Below are 19498 nucleotides of genomic sequence, written 5' to 3'. Positions count from 1 at the left end.
TCCTGGCGCTCTGGCTGGTCAGGGAGAGTGGGGCCATGGCCGGGCTTGGCGACCTCCCCTGCCGTGCTCCCCGCCAGGGGATGGGAGGGCGGCAGGAGGCTTTTTTGCCTGAGGTGGCAAAAAAGCCAGAGCCGGCCCTGGCTGGCAATCCCATAAACTCTACTGACTTGAAATGAAGCTTTGTTAGCTTCATCAACAACAATAAAAAGATCTGAACAGTTAATTTTTTAAAGTGAAACACCTCTAAACAAAGAGTAGGGGATTGTTATAGACAAGGGGGATGGAAGCTGAACCAGTGGATTTAGCAGCAAGGGAATTGTGCTGATGGGGGGAAATTTTGCATGCTTTCTCCACCAAATTAATCAATTATCATAGGATAACTTGGACAAAACCAGGACCAGGGGAAAGAAACTAAAAGAGTTATATTTTAGCATTGTGAATAGGGCTTATGGAATGAGTCAACTGACCCCACACTGAACCAGAGTGGGGAGTAGAACAATACTGGGCTACAGAGGCCCTGCACCTCAGTAGGTGCAACACATGTTCCCAATAGAGGAACAGTTTAAAAAAGCAGACTGGTAGCCCAGGAGAAAGGGGAAAGATCTCCATGTGGCTCCAGGAAGCAAGGGTGATGTGAGGTGATGTGCAGGGGGTGGCAACAGCTTTGTAAAGACTGCTTTAGCTGCAAGAATTTGGTACCCCTCACCTTGGGAATTGAAACCCTGAGAGATATTGACTAACTGAATTGGAGAGTCTGAATTGGAGAGTCTAAAAAGCCTGTGACCATGTCCCATTCTGGGGAGCTCTAGGCTGGTAGGAAGTGACCCAGGGGATAACAGAATTTGACATAGCTCAGTAACATGGATGGACTCTTTGAAAAATGCCCAAGGGCCTAGGGTTGGGAGCTGGTGGAGTGGGTTGGCCTGGGTCCCCCTACTCTTTGTAGTGATGAGCTCTGCGGGAGCAATTGGAACATGATGGGGCAACTGAGGCTGCAGCTTGGACTCCCTCAGGAAAAACTAGATTGGCAGAACCTATAAGGCTATGAGCCGACCACTAGCCCTGCTGATCACCGGACCTTCCTGCTACAACTGTAGATCCTGCTACAACTCAGATGAAGATTACTACAAAGGAATTAGACCCTGGCCTTGGCCCTTCCCTGTGTCTTTGGAGAAGGCTATTGCTCACAGTTGTGATTGACACAATTAGTCCTTATTAGTTTTTTTTGCACTCTCTCCTTGCACACCAAGGCAGAGGATGTGCACAAATGAGCTGACTCCCCAACACTCCACCTTTTTCTTTGCAAGCTAATGAGCTTGACCTCCTGTGAAGCAGGCACAAAAGGTACTCCATGGATTAATGAAGAGAGATGCTGTGAGTTGACTGTGGTTGGCACATGTCCCCTAAACTGCTTTATGTGCTCAATCTCCACTGGCCTGAGGAATGCTCTTTACACACAGAGATCACCTCCTGCACAGTAAACTGCATTAATATGCAGTAGCTGTGCCAAGAGGCTGGCCATTCTCCTTTATTAATTTAAACATTTTAATATTCTCTATATGCAAAACATAATTAGAATTAATGGACTTTAGTGCTAATGTGGTGCTTGAAGCTAGCTAGTGCATTAATCTTCTGCATATGATAAACATGAATTTTGAATCCTTTTACCACCAGCAAGGCTAGAAGCTCAGCTCAGTCTGCTGATGTAGTGTGTCCAGATAATGATCATATCAACTGACAGAGAGAGGGAATCATCCTCCTTTTGATGAGATAAGCAATTGGTCCTCCAGGGAGGAAATAAAACATGACTGAGTTGGAATGATTGTTAAACAAGATATTATTATTAATCTATGAAGACAGAGCATTGCCACTAGTGGGGCTTCAGTATTCTGTATCAGACAAAGAATAGATATGGGTTTCTACATACCCTCCAACATCCTGTACCCAAATGGTCTCTGACATTTTCCTGATGAAGAATCACCGTTTGCAAGAACTATTAGTGCTTGCACATGGCTTGCTATTTCAAATTGTCCTGGAGAGAGATGAAAAGGAAACATCTGTATTTATGGAATATGTTAAAAATTCAGTGTGACAGCGAATCTGGAAAATAAGGAAAACAACCAAAAAAAAAGGGGGGGGGGGGGATTACAGTGTTTACTAAGTTACCACATTGTATATATTGAAATATTTCCTCATTCTTAGAACAAGAAATAATGGCAGTAGCTATGGGCTCATCTACACTTAAGACATTAGAGTGGCACACTGCTGAATCTCTGTAGTGCTTCAGTGTATACATTACTTACACAGACTGTTCTCCCATCACCATAGGTAATCCACATCCCTGAGAGATGGTAGCTAGGTCGAAAAAAAAATTATTCTGTTGACCTAGTGTTGTCTACATGGGGATTTAGGTTAGCTTAAATATAAATATAAATATAAATATAAATATAAATATAAATATAAATATAAATATAAATATCTTGCGATGCCAGCTACAGCAGTGCCATGCGAACAGCTGTTCTCACTTTCAGGTGACGTAAACAATACATGGGCAGCATTATCTCCTGCAAATTGTAACCAAATGTGTTTGTATGAGGAATTGGCTGAAGTAGGACTGAGTGGACTTGTAGGTTCTAAAGCTTTACATTGTTTTATTTTTGAATGCAGTTATTTTTTGTACATAATTCTACATTTGTAAGTTCAATTTTCATTATAAAGAGATAGCACTACAGTACATGTATTAGGTGAATTGAAATATACGTCTGATGAAGTTGGTATTCATGCCTCTGATGAAGTGGGTATTCACCCACGAAAGCTTATGCTACAATACATCTGTTAGTCTATAAGGTGCCACAGGACTCTGTCGCTTTTTACAGATCCAGACTAACACGGCTACCCCTCTGATACGATTTCTTTTGTTTTTTACAGTACAAATATTTGTAATAAAAAATAAATATAAAGTGAGTACTGTACGCTTTGTATTCTGTATTGTAATTGAAATAAATGTTTGAAAATCCAAAAATATTTAAGTAAATGGTATTATATTATTGTTTAACAGTGCAATTAATCACAATTATTTTTTTAATCGCGCAATTAATCACAACTAATTTTTGTAATCGCTTGACAGCCCTAATTTTATTACAAACTAATAAAACTTTTTTAAAAACTTACAAACTTTGATAGTTCTGATAGAAAGCAGTCTACAATTTTGCTCCTAGTCTACAGTAACATTAAGGGACCCTACACAATATGTAATTTATATCCTTTTCATATGGAAGTGCCCTGAGTAATTCCATTTTTTTAATATTTAGTCCAGATATTCTGATTTATTGATCATTTTACTTGACTGGGCCCCAATCCTGCAAACACTTGTTCTCAAGTTACTCATGTGTACTACTGTATGTCTGATGAGAAGCACAGATTGTTAAAGACTATATATGCAGATATATTCACAAAGAAAAACACAAAGAAAACATTTGTTCAATCAATGAATGATCATATATGATAATATTGTCAAATAAATGACAATGGGGTCAGTATCCTAATAGGTTTCTGTCATAACTATAAAGGGAAGGGTAACAGCTGTCCTGTGTATAGTACTATAAAATCCCTCCTGGCCAGAGACTCCAAAATCCTTTTCCCTGTAAAGGGTTAAGAAGCTCAGGTAACCTGGCTGGCATCTGACCTAAAGGACCAATAAGGGGACAAGATACTTTCAAATCTTGGGGGGGGAAGGCTTTTGTTTGTGTTCTTTGTTTGGGAGTGTGTTCGTTCTCGGGACTGAGAGGGACCAGACATCAATCCAGGTTCTCCACATCTTGCTAAACAAGTCTCTCCTATTTCAAACTTGTAAGTAAATAGCCAGGCAAGGCGTGTTAGTTTTCCTTTGTTTTCTCAACTTGTAAATGTACCTTTTACTAGAGTGTTTATCTTTGTTTGCTGTACTTTGAACCTAAGACTAGAGGGGAGTCCTCTGAGCTCTTTAAGTTTGATTACCCTGTAAGGTTAATTTCCATACTGATTTTACAGAGATGATTTTTACCTTTTTCTTTAATTAAAAACCTTCTTTTTAAGAACCTGATTGATTTTTCCTTGTTTTAAGATCCAAGGGGTTTGGATCTGTATTCACCAGGAGTTGGTGGGAGGAAGGAGGGGAATGGTTAATTTCTCCTTGTTTTAGATCCAAGGGGATTGGATCTGTGTTCACCAGGAGTTGGTGGGAGGAAGGAGGGGAATGGTTAATTTCTCCTTGTTTTAGATCCAGGGGGATTGGATCTGTGTTCACCAGGAGTTGGTGGGAGGAAGGAGGGGAATGGTTAATTTCTCCTTGTTTTAAAATCCAAGGGGTTTGGATCTGTATTCACCAGGGAATTGGTGAAGGTTTTTCAAGGCTTCTCAGAAAGGGAAAAATTGAAATGGTGGCAGCGGAACCAGAGCTAAGCTGGTAGTTAAGCTTAGAAGTTTTCATGCAGGCCCCTACATTTGTACCCTAAAGTTCAAAGTGGGGATCCAACCTTGACAGTTTCATACATACTTTAGTTTCATACATACATATTATTCCTTATATATATATATATGTCAAACACCAAACAGCTGTTAACAGATCCCTCTTAACAGATCAATTAATCTTGGGAGAGAAAATAAAATCTCTTCAACAACAACAATCATTGATACTTCTCAAGAAACAAAACATCAAACTGAAGAATGTCAGTAGTAACATGACATTGTTACCATTTCTAAGATACAGACAGCTCTCTCATATGCCTGTCAATGTTTGTTTTAAAATTTGAAATTGAAGACACTCATATGACTTCCAGATTATGCTGTCTGAACCATTATACCTGTAATTGCAACAGAAGAAAAAGAACAACTGATGAAAAAGCAATAAAACTTTTTAAAAGTTCTACTTCTTTCACCTTCAACATAAGCACATTGTTTTGTTTTTAAATACCTTAGAAATCCCACAGATCACTGAAGAAGAAAGGGTAGATTTTAACGCAAGAGATATCAACAAATAAAGTTCAAAATGCTAAGAGGGACATTCCAAATGACTGATGTCCATGGCTGGTAGGCTGAAGCATTGGGTTCCAAAATTCTGTAAGGTATTTCTGGCACCATACATGTTTCAAATGTTCTGTCCTTCCTTTGAACAGGGAAAACTGATAGTTTGGAAGCTGTTATAACCACACTGCTTTAAAAAGGTAAAAAATCCACACAAATGACTAATGTTAAACCAATCTAGACAATAAAATACTGGCAAAAATCTTAGCAAGCTGTTTAGGTCTAACCCTATCATTACTAATTCACACTGCCCAGTCTGGCTTTACTCCTTGGACAGCCACAAATCATTATAGTCATAGATGACTAAAAACCATTCTTCATATTAAACAAATGAATACTGGCAGTTTTCTAGCATTAGATGCAGAGAATATGTTCAATAGAATTCTTTGTGACCATGTTTTATAGAACTGGAGAAATTTAATCTCAGACATCTATTTATAGCCTCTGCCAAAATGTTCTTCAATTTTCCATGTGTATTCTTTTATTTGAACAATTCCCAATCAGACTTTCTTCTTAAAAAGCAGCACAAAGCAAGGGTGGTTTTTCTCCTCTTCTGTTTGCTCTATCCATTGAACTACTTGCAATAACTATCAGAGTCTCTCCAGAGATTCAGGGCCCCACAATCCTTGATAAAGAACATAAAATTGCTCTTTTCACAGATAACATTCTGCTTTATCTCAGTGAAACACCAGAAGCCTTACAGGCTTAAAGAACTATATATAGTTTTCATGTAAATATGATCAAGTCAGAAGCAATACTTCAGTTCACCCTTCCAGAAGGACAAATATCACCCAATTTAACTAAACAAATAATGCTAAATCTGAAGCTCTAAGTTCTGACATACATCATATGTCATAAACTTTCATAGATGTCATAACTAGCCATTATCTATGTTTGTTTAAGTCAACTTGGCAAAAATGAATGTCCTTCCTTGACAGTTGTATTTCTGAGCTGATCTACAAGTACTTATACCTGCTTTGTATAAATAAGACTATGCCTGGCTAGAATATGCAGCAATTTCAGACATATTGAAAGAGATCAAGAATCCGTTTGTTGAGGCTCTAAAGACAGAAAACAAAATAAAATATTACTTATATAATTCGATGTAATGTTTGTTATTGGTTACATTTGACAGAAAATCAAAACAGTCCTACAGAACAACAAACTAAATAAGCATATTGCTCTTTTATTCTTTCCAACCTGATCTATTGCTTCCACAGGAATAGTAAACTACATCCTGTCTGAAAGACCACTCTGCAAATGTGGAAAAGGGTATTCGGTTCCTTACATATAGTACCAAGTTCTTCTTTATTTCCCACATACATAGGCTACCAGGTTTTCCTCCAGAACAAGTTGATGCTAACTTTAAACAATGGGATGTGAAAGGGTGGTTAAACATTGGTAGTGAAATTCAGGCCTCAATGAAGTCAATATCCAAATGCCCATTGACTTCAAAGGGTGCAAAATTTTACCTTTGATTTTACCTCCAGGGCACAACATTAAGGAAATGTGAACTACTCAAAATTAAATGTAATACACTATGTTAGGATTTCAGTATTTGCATACAAGTTAGACACTTTCTAGCTGTATTTGCTAAAGGAAAAATTCTATAACTGTGGAAGAATTGATTAGAAGAAACACTCATAGGGTGGCTTAATCCCAAAAACCTCCTATCTTTACTGCACAACTTCTTCAGAGAGAAACATTTGCAAATGTATACCCAAAATGTTATATATATCCTTAAAACTTCATTTTAGAATAATTAATGGCAGAAAACAGTTTAGTATCTTTTTTTGAAGCTTCTATTTCCAACACTTACAAGCAAAAGCAGTATTTCATGCTGTAATTTACTATTTCTTTCAATGTATGAACTTATTAAATTTTGTGCTGGGGATTGCTTGAAACTTAAACAAACTGGAAGAATTTTGAGTGTGAATAATGCCAATGTCCAGGAAAACTGATCCTGTTTTTCAAAGACAACCTCAAAATTTACATTTCAAAATTCAGAAAGTTCAGTTTTAATGTCTGGCTACTTTCAACAATTTTGCAGAAAGTGAATTTTCTGGGTCACTAAGGGCCATATCCTCAGGAGTTAGGTGCCTAAGTGCCTCTAAGGGTCTGGCTCTGAATGCCATAATACAAAAATAAAAATAATGTTCACAACAAGTATTTTGTCATAAACAATAAATAATTAGATGAGGTTTAAAATTTTCAAAAATGACTAATGGCTTAAGAATCAAAGTTACAGTAACTGTACCCTAAATCTCTAAGTACCTGATTGCTGAGTGTAAATCACATAGTTAGAAGTGCAGTAGTCACATTTGCACCTACATTTCATCTTTGTGGGGGCAACTATGCACCTAATTTCCATGTATAAATCAAGTAACTGAGCTCACAAATCTCCTTAAGTAAACGTGCAAATTATACATTTCACTTATTTAAAAATCATTTACTCAGAATGGAGTTTGGTACACATAGAAATTAATGTATCAGACTGATTTTCTCATTTCCATCATCATTAGTCAAAAACAACTCTGATTGACAAATGTAAGGAAAACGGAAAACAGGGATTTTGAATAGGAGCACACTATTCCATCTTTCTCTCTTTCAGTTCAAATATTGTTGAGATACCAAAAGTTAGTTTAGAAATAACAAGGAGCTTTGATACAGTATTAGTCATGGAGGTGCAAAGTATTAAAATAAATCCAAGATCTAACTAGATTCTAGACAAAATACTGTCTCTCTCTCTAATGGTGAAGGATGACAGAGAATATTGCAGCTAAGAAGGAATGTGTGCACACACATACACGCACAACCTATGAAGGAATCCATCTTACCCACCACCACAATAAAATAAGAACATCTGTAGGACAACTTTACTGGCAAATACAAACTCAATCACTTCTGTGCCATATATGGTATAGATTGTATCACTAATAATTCTTTTACTTTAGTGAGGTTTACCTGAGGTGAGCAAGGCAATGGGGTGGCAGGGTGAGAGAGATGCCAAGGAGATGGAAACAATATAATTACTTAGATAGATGGGGTAGCAGTGCTGTGATTTAGGGCTAGCTTCATCTCTATCCCATTCCTTGTATCTCAGATCTCAGGCTTTGTGCCTTTACTCTCCTGCAGTAGAATTCCACTTTTCTCCCTCTCTCTTAGACCAGGTTCTAGGCTACGGTACCTTATGTATTGATTGGACATTTGTAGTTCTTCCCTTTGGGTCCTGCAACCATTCATGAATACAGTGACCAGACAGCCTTCTTAACATAAAAACATTGTTTAATTTTTACAGTAGGAACAAAGCATTTTAAGAAAAAATACTTTTAAAGACATTTTTATAAGCATGTCTTGTCTATCTTATTCACAGGCTTACCATTCCCTGATGATAGCCTAGGCAGGCCTGACTTCTTCAGACACCCCAGCAGGTGCCTTTATCAAATTGATAAAACTCCCCAACAACTGTGCCCTGCTCTGGAAAGAGAGTGTCTTTTTATCCAGCCATAGTTTGTTTGTCCTTTTCAAATATCAGGCTTTTGTCCTGCTTATCCAAATCAGTTCGCTAGGCTCCACAGGAGGTCAAGTCAAAGTCCTCAAATCCAGTAGCTCTCCCATTATCCTCCAACAACTCTCCCCTCTACTGTTACTGTTGGGTAGCTTATTGTGATGAGGTATATAAACCCCACACTGGTTAACAGTAGGTTAACAAGCACCCAAGACCAAACAGGCTACTGGGTGGCTCCTGCAGAGGTCTTAAGGCATAATTGGTGATCAAAGCCAGCTGTGGAGGAGCTGGGTTTTCATAAATGAAGGAGTGCAGCCCAGTAGGAAAAAGACCAGGGAAGAGAGTCATGAGAAAAATAGCTGGGACTGTCCTCTCTTGGGCTAAAGGAAGTGAGAAGCCTGGAGCCAGAAAAAAAGGGTTCTGAGCTAAGAAGAGGCTGAGTGAATCCTGGGGCCAGAAGTAGGTTGTTCTGAGCCAGGAGGAAGCCAGAGGCAGTCCCAAGAAGCAGTGACTGTAAAGCTGAAGGAACATTTGAATTGAAGTTTGACAGGCTGCGCTGCAAGAAAGAAGAACTCTGCAGTCGTTCTCTTAGTAGCAGAGAGTGAGGAGACCTGAGGGGAACAGGAAGGCTCCTGTAGGACAACGAAGAAACCTGGCAGTGAGGAAAAGATACTTGGGAGATACAGGATTGGATTAAACTCCTGTGTCTGAACCCAACACAGGGGTAGGAACTGGACTCCTGAAGAGAAGCTGTGAAAGGTCTTTCGTGTTACAAAGAACTCAGGAACAGGTTGAGGAACAGGCCTGAAAAAAGGCTAATGGTAGGAAGGAAGCAGCAAAGTATCTGGCAGAGCTGACCTTGGTTGCTTTTGTGAGAGTCCCTGGACTAGAACCCAGGCCTGGGTTCTCTTACCAGGCAGTGGGGAGAGTGGCACAAAGCCCCCTGATATAAGGATTAAGAACAATTTAAAACTCTGAGAGAAGGTTGTGAGGACCTCAAGGCCTAGACTTCAGGACCAAAGACCAGACTTAATGATTGGGTCTATGCTACCCCCAGAATGGTTGTAACTACAATCTGACGTGGCTGTAGGGCCAAGTCACAAGAAAAGGCCACCACAGGACCATAACAATCAGCAGTGGGTGATTGGGGGGCTAGAAAGAATTGCTGCCACAAGAGGGATCACAAACATTGAATCCTCCCTTCTATCCTATTTGACCCATTGTTTTCCCTTCTTTATTGTTTTCCTAGCTGCCCTGTCAATTTCACCCAGTATAGGCATACAGTAAACTTCCCAATAACCAGGTCAACACTCAGTATTCATAAACTATTACCAAGCAGATCACATTTGTCAGAAGAAGGATATGAACAGAAGATGTGAGGAGAGAGAAGCCATATAATAATTAAGGTATATATCTTCTTGCTAAATTATTTTAGCTTCCTTCTGTAAAAGCATCATATAGATTAAAAGAAAACCACAAATCTTCAGGCTCAAACTGACAATTCAATGGTGCATCTGAAGATGGAAGAAATAATACTCTTTGAAAACTCAGCCTATATAGATGGCTCAGCCAGCAGGGTGTCAAAAGTGTTTATAGAAAGCACTGCATCTAATATAATAATAGCATTCTTTGAAGTATTGTGCTGTGTCTTTTTAATATATTGTTCCACCCTATTGGTTTTCACTGTGGCAGCAGCTTTTGAATCAATTTAAAAGATATTTTGTGGGTAACTCAATTGCTGGTTAAATAGGTTATTAAATGAAGGAGAATTAGATAGAGATTGAAATATTTTTTTAAATGATTCTCTAGTTGTTGGTTGAGATGTCAGGTGTTATATGTGCATTTAAAGACATATGGACAAATACTGCCCTGACTTACTCCTTATTCAATCCCATTGACATTATTAAGGCTACCTCGGATGTAAGTCCCCATAGAATTATCCCACAGTTTGTCTGCAGCTTGCTACTTTTTTCACCCTCTAACAAAGAACATAATGGCTAAAATTTGTCCTTATTTATCCTGATTCCACAGGCATAGTAAGACCAAATATATGTAACTTAAACTGTGTGTATATGTACATGCATACATTTTACAGAAGACATTGTGACAGATATGGCAATTTCTTGCAACAGCCTGGGAAAACTTCACTGAATTAAGTTAAAACTTATTGAACTAAGTTTAAGTATTTTCAGAATGCATAGTATTAAAATTCCAATGTTAATGTATTATTGTGGGATTATATGTAATATTGCTGGTTGGGGGGGGGGGGGAGCGGGAGATGATCTGACTAATGTAAAGCCTGGGAACTGTTATGAGCTTCAAAAAATATTTGAAAGAAAGTGAACTCTTAAAGTGAATTGGGTTTCCCAGGAAATCCTTAAGGGGAGATGTATGCAAATGTAACTCTGGTTATGCGAACCCCACCACCCCAAAACCAAACAAACAACTCCCCCCCTAGCTTTTTGAAGCTATGACCTGACGTGACACCCACTGTCTATGAATTGTCTAACCCCATAACAAAGACCCAGACTGTCTAAACAAGGCACTAAATTTTTCATGAGTGTGGTTGTTCTGAACTAACAGATGTTATGACCTTATGAGTACAGAAAAAAACCTTAGTGGGATATGAAGAACTGTTCACTGGCCAGAGGCCTTGTTGGAGTTGGGACAATCTCTGATAAGCTTATTAGTATGTGTGTAGGTTCTTTTATTGTCTTTAATATATTTTCTTAGTAATGCTTTCACCTTAAGAATAAGTGTACTTGCTTAGGAAAACTTAGGTGGTAACTAATACCTATGGGCAATTACACAGTTTATAACTTCTGAGAAGAAAGCAAAGCAGGCCTTGTTAGGTAGTCTAACTTGCTGAGAAATTCATAGTGTAAACAGGAGAATGACACAGCATGGACAACCTCCAGTCAGAATATATGCATCCAAAGAAAGATGATGGCTGGGGAGCCAGAAGCCTGAAAGTGGGTGCCCTTGGTGTACTATAGAGGGGAAATACAGGTGCAGGTGACCTGAATGGTCACACTCATGCGAAGACTGGGGCATGTACACAATGCTGATGTTGCAGTGCAATTGAAGGATGCTGAATTGTTGGATGTTTTTCTTCTGCTCATCTCTAGTAGTTTTTAAATCCTATTAAACTTTTTTCAAAAAGATTAGTGGTGAAATTCAGGGTGTTGATCAATATTACATTTTTTCAATAACAGACTGTAATGTGCAAGGCTATATGTGAACTATTGCTGAGCATTTAATGGATGCAGCATTTGGCTATACAATTACATGCATTATTGGTATCTACTCACTACTTAATAGAGATCTTAAGCTACTTTACCAAGAGTATGAAAGATTCTCTATAACTACAGTAAAACCAAACTTATCCTATTATAGATTCTGCTATCAGCTGCATCTCCATGTCCTGAAGCCAGGTCTGGTTATAATTGCCTTCTCATCTATCGGAATGCCATTATTTCCATAAAGTGTGGCTGCATTATTTTTATACACACACTTACACACGTACACACACACACACACACTGTAGAATATATAAAGTGAAAGCTTATTGAGACAACATGAGAATTCAAGTCCCTTGCGCACAGTGCATTGCAGATATCAAGACCGCATTAAACTCTGTTGGCAGGGAATTACTTTGGTTGATCTTGAAACTTGAGGCCTTCCTGACAAACTCTAATATGTTCCATCATCTTTATGTTGACTGCAGCCATGTTCTTGTAAATGGGAAAATAACTACCTTCTTCCAAATTAGGCTGGGCACACAACAAGGATGTGTTGCTGCTACAGAATTCTTCAGTGGCATCATAGACTATATACTTGACCCGACACTAAGTAGCTGCACTTTAGGCATATGCCTTGATCAGAACCTCACTGTTATTGATTTTGCTAATGACATACTGCTAATTGTCAAATCAACTGACATGCTAATTTTAGCATTTAAAGCCCTGGGAAAATCAGCGGCAAATACTGACCTGAAAATAACTGGGGTAAAACCAAAATTCTTCTGGTAATTGATTTTGAAGACACTGCAGGCTCAAACTTCTTAGTGGACAACTACCATCCTTGGCTTTGTTGTTGATAACATGGGTGGTACCAAAAAAGAACCTGAACCTCATACTGCAAAACCGTTGCCAGTAATGGGGTGCTTCATTAAGAATGTCTTTCACAAACCAAAGACCCTGGATAAGTAGAGATATGAAGCTGAGGATATATAATGCTTTTCTATTCAGTATTCTGACTTATGGGATTTTAAACATGGCTCCTCACTTTCAAGACCAGTGTCCAATTTCTTTTCATTCATGAAGTATTTTCAAATGATTGAATACATCACATGGTATGATTTCAAGTTGAATGAAGAGATCTATTTTCTAAGTAAACATGCCTTGCTCTCTCAAATGGTCACCCAATACTTTCTAATCTCATATGGTCATCTATTCCAACTGCCTACCAATTTCTCTGCAAGAATTATCTTTGACTTTGACCCAATGAAAGCAGGATGGAAAAGACCCCCTAGAAAACCTAAAACTGATGGCTGGATGGCATCTGTCAAGGCTGCATCCCCACTTTGAACTTTAGGGTACAAATGTAGGGGCCTGCATGAAAACTTCTAAGCTTAACTACCAGCTTAGCTCTGGTCCGCTGCCACCATCCCAAGGCTAGTTCCCTTCCCTGGGAAGCCTTGAGAGACCTTCACCAATTCCCTGGTGAATACAGATCCAAACCCCTTTGGATCTTAAAACAAGGAGAAATTAACCATTCCCCTCCTTCCTCCCACCAACTCCTGGTGAATACAGATCCAACCCCCTTGGATCTAAAAACAAGGAAAAATCAATCAGGTTCTTAAAAAGAAGGCTTTTAATTAAAGAAAAAGCGAACCAACTCCCAAACAGAGAGCACAAACAAAAGCCTCCCCCCCCCCAAGATTTGAAAGTATCTTGTCCCCTTATTGGTCCTTTGGGTCAGATGCCAGCCAGGTTACCTGAGCTTCTTAACCCTTTTATAGTACTGTACACAGGACAGCTGTTACCCTTCCCTTTATAGTTATGACAGCATCAAGAGAACTCTGTCCCTCACAGTCATTTTACCCCATAATGCAACAGATTTGTTTCACGACAGAACATCCTGGAGGCACATAACACATCTGGTGGACTCTATGCTGTCCAACCAAGAGCATGAGAACTAACCAACCAAACAGAATTAAGGTTACAAAACCAAACATTCAAAAGACAGGAATTTTCAAAAGTTAGGCTCTCTCTTCTAAAATTGACTTAGCCATTATGCATATCCCTTATATTTTATGGAATATATTAGCACTGGTTGAATGATTAAAAAAAAAACAGAAATATAAGCAATTCAAATATATATATATATATACATTTACATTTCAATTAATGGGGCCATGCTATTATTGCCCATTAATATTTGGATGACTAATAATATCCATCAAAGTATATGAGAATAACAGATTCTCAAAAAATGGTGCCCAAAGTATATTGTTACCCAGTATTCATTGTTTGCCATCTTTTATCTACTTTTATCATTCTTTTTCCTAGTTTAAATTTTTTGTAGGTCATCCAGTTTGGTCACTGCCCACAAATAATGAATAGCTGTAGTGAACAGTTTGTGAATCATCCATTCTGAAAGTGATTCAGCCAAATTATCCAGCTAATCCTTATGAATAATGAATACATATGCAGAAATCCAAGAATATATCTTCAGTGTTGCCAAACCAAAAAATACTTCAATTCTTCAAGTATTTTATCCTATAGATATCATTCAGCTACCTGTATTTACTGTCTTAACAGCAGTTTAAGGCTTTCAATTAAAAAGGGAAACAAGAATGGAAAATACTACTGTGTAAAATGGCTATGTTAAGATTATTCAACCAAGCTTGTCTTTTGGAATGCCTTTACTTCTGAGTCCCTGAGTTTCTGAAGAGGCACTGTGTTGTATTCCCTACTATTCTACTTGTAATATTTTAGATATTTAGTGTCCGCGCTAGGGAAGTAGAAGGACTCCACAGTATGGTTATCTTTCCTTTAAAGAACAGGTACTCACCTTTGCGGTATCCAGGGCCGGCTTTGGCTTTCTTGCCGCCCCAGGCAAAAAAGTGTCTCGCCGCCCCCCGCGGGGAGCGTGGCAGGGGAGGGCGCCGAGCCCGGCCGCGGGCCCGCTTTCCCCGGTGGCCAGAGCGCCGGGAGGAGGGCGGTGAGCCCGCCACGGCTCCGCTCTCCCCAGTGGCCAGATCGTCGGGGGGAGGGCGGCGAGACCAGCGGCGGCTCCGCACTCCCCAACCGGCCAGAGCACTGGGGGGAGGGCGGCGAGCCCGGCCGGGGCCCCGCTCTCCCCGACCGGCCGGAGCGCCGAGGGAGGGCGGCGAGTCCGCTGCGGCTCCACTCTCCCTGACCGGCCAGAGCCCAGTAGCGGCCCCACTCTCGGGCCAGAGTGCCGCGCCGCACCTCCCCCCTCCAGGTGCCGCCCCAAGCACATACCGGCCCTGGCGGTATCCTTCTCCTCCATTGTACCCTGAAGACCCCATAGGTTAATGGATTCTAAGCTGGAGAAATGGCTGAGCAAGGTCTGGAGTGCAGGAAGGCTGCTGAATGGGCAGCTAAATGGAGAACATACATCATATTCCTCTAAGTTCTTCTGATAGAGCTTGAGGGAGATCAATGGGATCTATAGCCAGCAAAGAGGGCCCTAGTATACAGAGATTTGGCGAAATGAACTATGAGTCCCTGCCCCCAACTCCCACCAATGGTGGGTTGGATCCTACAAATGCTGATCAGTTTGGCTGTAATCTTGCACTGCAATTTAAATGTGAGAGTCATCCCACTGAACTCAATGGAGCAATTAAAGTGCTTATAAATTACAAGATCAAGTGGTTTGCAGGATTGAGGACAAAGAGCTCAGATTCTTGCAGGCTCCAGATTGGAATGATTTGGGTTAAACTTCACAAAGGAATCGTCTTGGAATTTTCTGCTTCCCAAGGGAAACGTTAATGAATTTAAATCTAAAGAGTCCTGGCCATGCTTTTTTTTTTTTCATTTTTTTTCTTTATACCTTATGGTTTTTGTTTGTGTTTTCAAAAATACAGTAAATAGAAAGGTTAGACACATTGTCATTGCATGGATACAGAACCTAAAGAAACTCAGTGCCAATAACTCTATGATTCATGTGGTCAGACTGCATAACTTCCTAACTCAAATCTTTGGAGAGATGTGTGACAATACTCTTCCCACAAAAACACCTGTCATACTATCTCCTTCTGAATTAACTGCTAGCCTGAGAGTGCCCTATAATCCCGATAGCAGTAACTTCACAGGCATTACCCATGCATTTAGGATTATGGACTGTCCCATCCAGAGTGTGTTCGCTAGGAACAATCAGAAGCTCCCAAGCTATATTGTTAAGGATTATTAGGTAATATCTGCTCTCACTTTCAGGATCTCTCTCTTTTTGTATCTAGAAAATGGGTAATGTCAGGCAATTTCCCATCCCACAGAAGATTACATGAATTTAAGATGATGGTGGGAGGGGTATGATGACCACTAATGTTTTCTGAAATTCCCAGGTTTCGGTGCAGGTCCAGAAAGAGTGGGGGAAATGTATCCACTTAAATTACAAGAAATGGTAAAACTTAAATGTGCCCAAAGTCGGGGAAGGAGATAAATCTGGGGAAGGCTATTTGGAGGGAGGGGGGACAAGGGAGACTAAAACAATGCCAACTTCATCAGCACAGATCTGTGAAAGTTTGTGGGACTGACTGATTGTTAGCAGAAGGCACTGGAATCCTGAACCTACCCTCATTTTAAGTGGGGTATGGGTTCTAGGAGACAGCTTATATAACCCCTGCTTATTATTCATAAAGGTATTGGCAATTAGAAGGAAGATTATTTTTAACCAACTGTTTACCATTATTTTTGACATTTTTATCATAATGAATGAGTGATTTTATCCAAATAATCAATCATGTATAAAAGTTAAACATTTAAAATTAAACTCAGGAACTCTCTGGCAATCAGAATAACAGCTCTTTATCAAAAAAGAACAGGAGTACTTGTGGCACCTTAGAGACTAACACATTTATTTGAGCATAAGCTTTCCGGAATGGCTGAGTCATTACACTACTTGAATCTATTTCCTTATGATAACTATCCTTACACCTCTTATCAACTGTTTGTAATTGACCATCTTGATTATCACCACAAAAGCTTTTTTCCTGCTGATAATAGGTCATCTTAATTAATTAGCCTCTTAGAGCTGGTATGGCATCTTCTCTGTAGAAGCTATGTAAATATGCAGGAAGCTCTGTATATACTCTGATTATATCTTCCATTCTATGCATCCAATGAAGTGGGCTGTAGCCCACAAAAGCTTATGCTCAAATAAATTTGTTAGTCTCTAAGGTGCCACAAGTACTCCTGTTCTTTTTACAGATACAGACTAACATGGGTGCTACTCTGAAATCAGCTCTTCATCAGACGTGTATCAAGAGCAAACAGCTCCTCTCTCTCTCTCTTTCTCTCTCGGCTTAGTCCAAGAACAAATTCTCTCTCTGTTGCATTTCAAAAGCTCATGCCATCTAGCAATGTACAGCACAGTATGTAATACTGCAAACCAGGTCTCACATTTTCTTTGGAACATATTTGACAAGACCTTCCCTCTTCCCTCCACACACATTCAATTTCTTAATTCCACTACCCCTTTTTTTCCTTACTACATTCTATTTTTGTGGTCTGATGGACAACAAAGAAGGGTTCTATGACCATTATGGTCCATTGTTGGAGAATCATTGGCCTCACTCACATTCTTCATTCAGTAGACTTAGGTTCATAGGTTATACATAGTTAAGTAAGACATAATATTGCTGATAATAAACATAATATTAATGTTAAAAATCTGCACATACATAGTGTGGTATACTTTCTGATTACAACTATGTACACAGTGGAGTATTGGTGAGGTCTTGACAGTTAAAATAAACTTTATATACCGTGTGTGTGTGTGTGTGTGTGTGTGTGTGTGTGTGTCTTTCATTCATTGTAATCCTCCATTTCCCAGGACTACTTCACTTCCAGTTGTAACAACCTTGGCAGTCTCAATGTAAAGAAATCTCACGAATGTTCTGAATTATAATTCAAAACTAATTTCTATAGGCATACTACTAAAAATTTTCATTTATGATTTCAGTGTTTTTATCTAATATATATTTTTCCAACAGGGCAGCCAAAAAGTTAAAAATTACAAATTGGCAGACCAAGAGCTATGCTAGATTGAATATGCCTCAGATACATTTGTTTTAGAAAACAAAGTACCCATCTATAAATGGCACAACTACTTCTGCAAAGAATCAGGAATTTCCAGACCCATTAAATAACTACTGATCTGAGGGTATTTCTCCTCCTTCCCCACCCCCAGCAATTTCCTTATTTACCTCTGGACACAATTTTCTTCCCTGTTATTTCTAGAAGTATCTAGAATGTTATATCTTGGAGGATGACGTTCTAATGTAGCAGACTAGTCATGCATATTCCCTCCACTCTTTCAGGGATCCTTCTGAAGCCCTACTGTTTGTGGACTACACAAACTCTCTGAGCCAAGACTCAGGATACACAAAATTCTAATGGTGCAATATCCGCCAAACAATACACTCAAGCCACAAATACAATCTTCACTTCCCACTCTGAGCCCAACCAGAGAAGCAGCCCATCATAATAGAAATTGCCTGAGATAATAACTGTCTTACCACATTCCTAAAGGTCAGCAAATCTGGATTCTGACAGACCAATGAGCAAGTAAATTCCTCAACTGAAGACTCTACCAAAAATGCCTACCATCAGCCTTCTTTTGATTAAACCCTGTCATCTTGACCATGTATTTGGTGCTTGTGTATACAGACATTCTCTAATGTAGCCAAATCCCACTTCAGATTTTAGAGGATAAAACTAGTCACTTGTGCTTCAGTCTTGCCTGGTTTGAGTTTCAACACCTCCCCAAATGGTAACCTGAAATGAAGGATGGTGAGGAAGGACTCCTGCGGATTTCTACAGATGAGGATTTTGTGAGAAAAAGAGCACTTGCCTATCTGCTCTCTTTGGATCCTATTGGAGATGAATTACTAGAGTCCTTGTAGTGTTGTACTATTTACTCCAACTATGTCATATAGACAGGACAATAGTGGCTTTTCACTGGCTATGTCAGAATATTCAGAGAGGATAAGCATTATGACAATTAAGATGTAGCTTCAAGCTTTTGCCATGAAGATGGATTCTTTGAGTATTAGAGCTGACTTTTCTGTGCCATAGTCTGAAATATGCAGGAAGCTATAATATATAGAAATCTCAAAGTTGGTCACAAATTGACTTAAAGCCATGTGCAAAACATTTGCATGAACATTTTTGCCTATGTACTGGATTCAGGAATTTGCATATGAATTTGATCAATAAGATATTCAAATCAAATTTGTCCATACAAATTCATTTTTTCCATGAAAATTGTGTTATAGCACAAAAAGGAAGCATTTTGCACATAGGCAGGTGCCTTTGCATTTTTGCAAGCACAATATTAAGGACGAGATCTGAAAATGTGAACTTTATCAAAAAAGTTCAAATGTTTTACACAAAAAATGCATCAGTTAAGGTGTTACCAACATTGGCTTAAATTGTTTTTTTTTTTTTTAATGAAGGTACAACGTGGTGTATTACAAAAAATTCTGCTACATTTTTCACAATTCCACTCATATTTCTAGGGCTGTATCGTCTTCCAATATTGCCTTGTAACTCTCATTAGTACTAGAAAAGGATCAAAACTGGAAGACTGAATCCATCCTCTTCTTTAATGAAACCAGTCTCTTGGTAGTTAAATACAATAAAACTCAAATCAGAACAACTTTTGTAAGTGATGTTT

At 39.1% G+C, this 19498-nt stretch overlaps 1 long non-coding RNA gene across 1 annotated transcript in view; it reads right to left on the bottom strand.

Annotated features, from left to right (window-relative positions):
• Positions 1-19498, bottom strand: part of LOC112059798 (uncharacterized) — a 79881-nt gene that overhangs the window by 28163 nt on the left and 32220 nt on the right. The window contains exon 3 of the long non-coding RNA XR_002889071.3: positions 1928-2032. This is a non-coding gene — a long non-coding RNA (uncharacterized LOC112059798). The remainder of the gene's footprint in view (positions 1-1927; positions 2033-19498) is intronic.

The sequence above is a fragment of the Chrysemys picta genome, chromosome 5, assembly GCF_011386835.1.
Source record: "Chrysemys picta bellii isolate R12L10 chromosome 5, ASM1138683v2, whole genome shotgun sequence".
Classification (NCBI taxonomy): Eukaryota; Metazoa; Chordata; order Testudines; family Emydidae; genus Chrysemys; species Chrysemys picta.
Note: the sequence above shows the minus strand (reverse complement) of the source record. Positions and strands in the feature narration are given on the sequence as shown.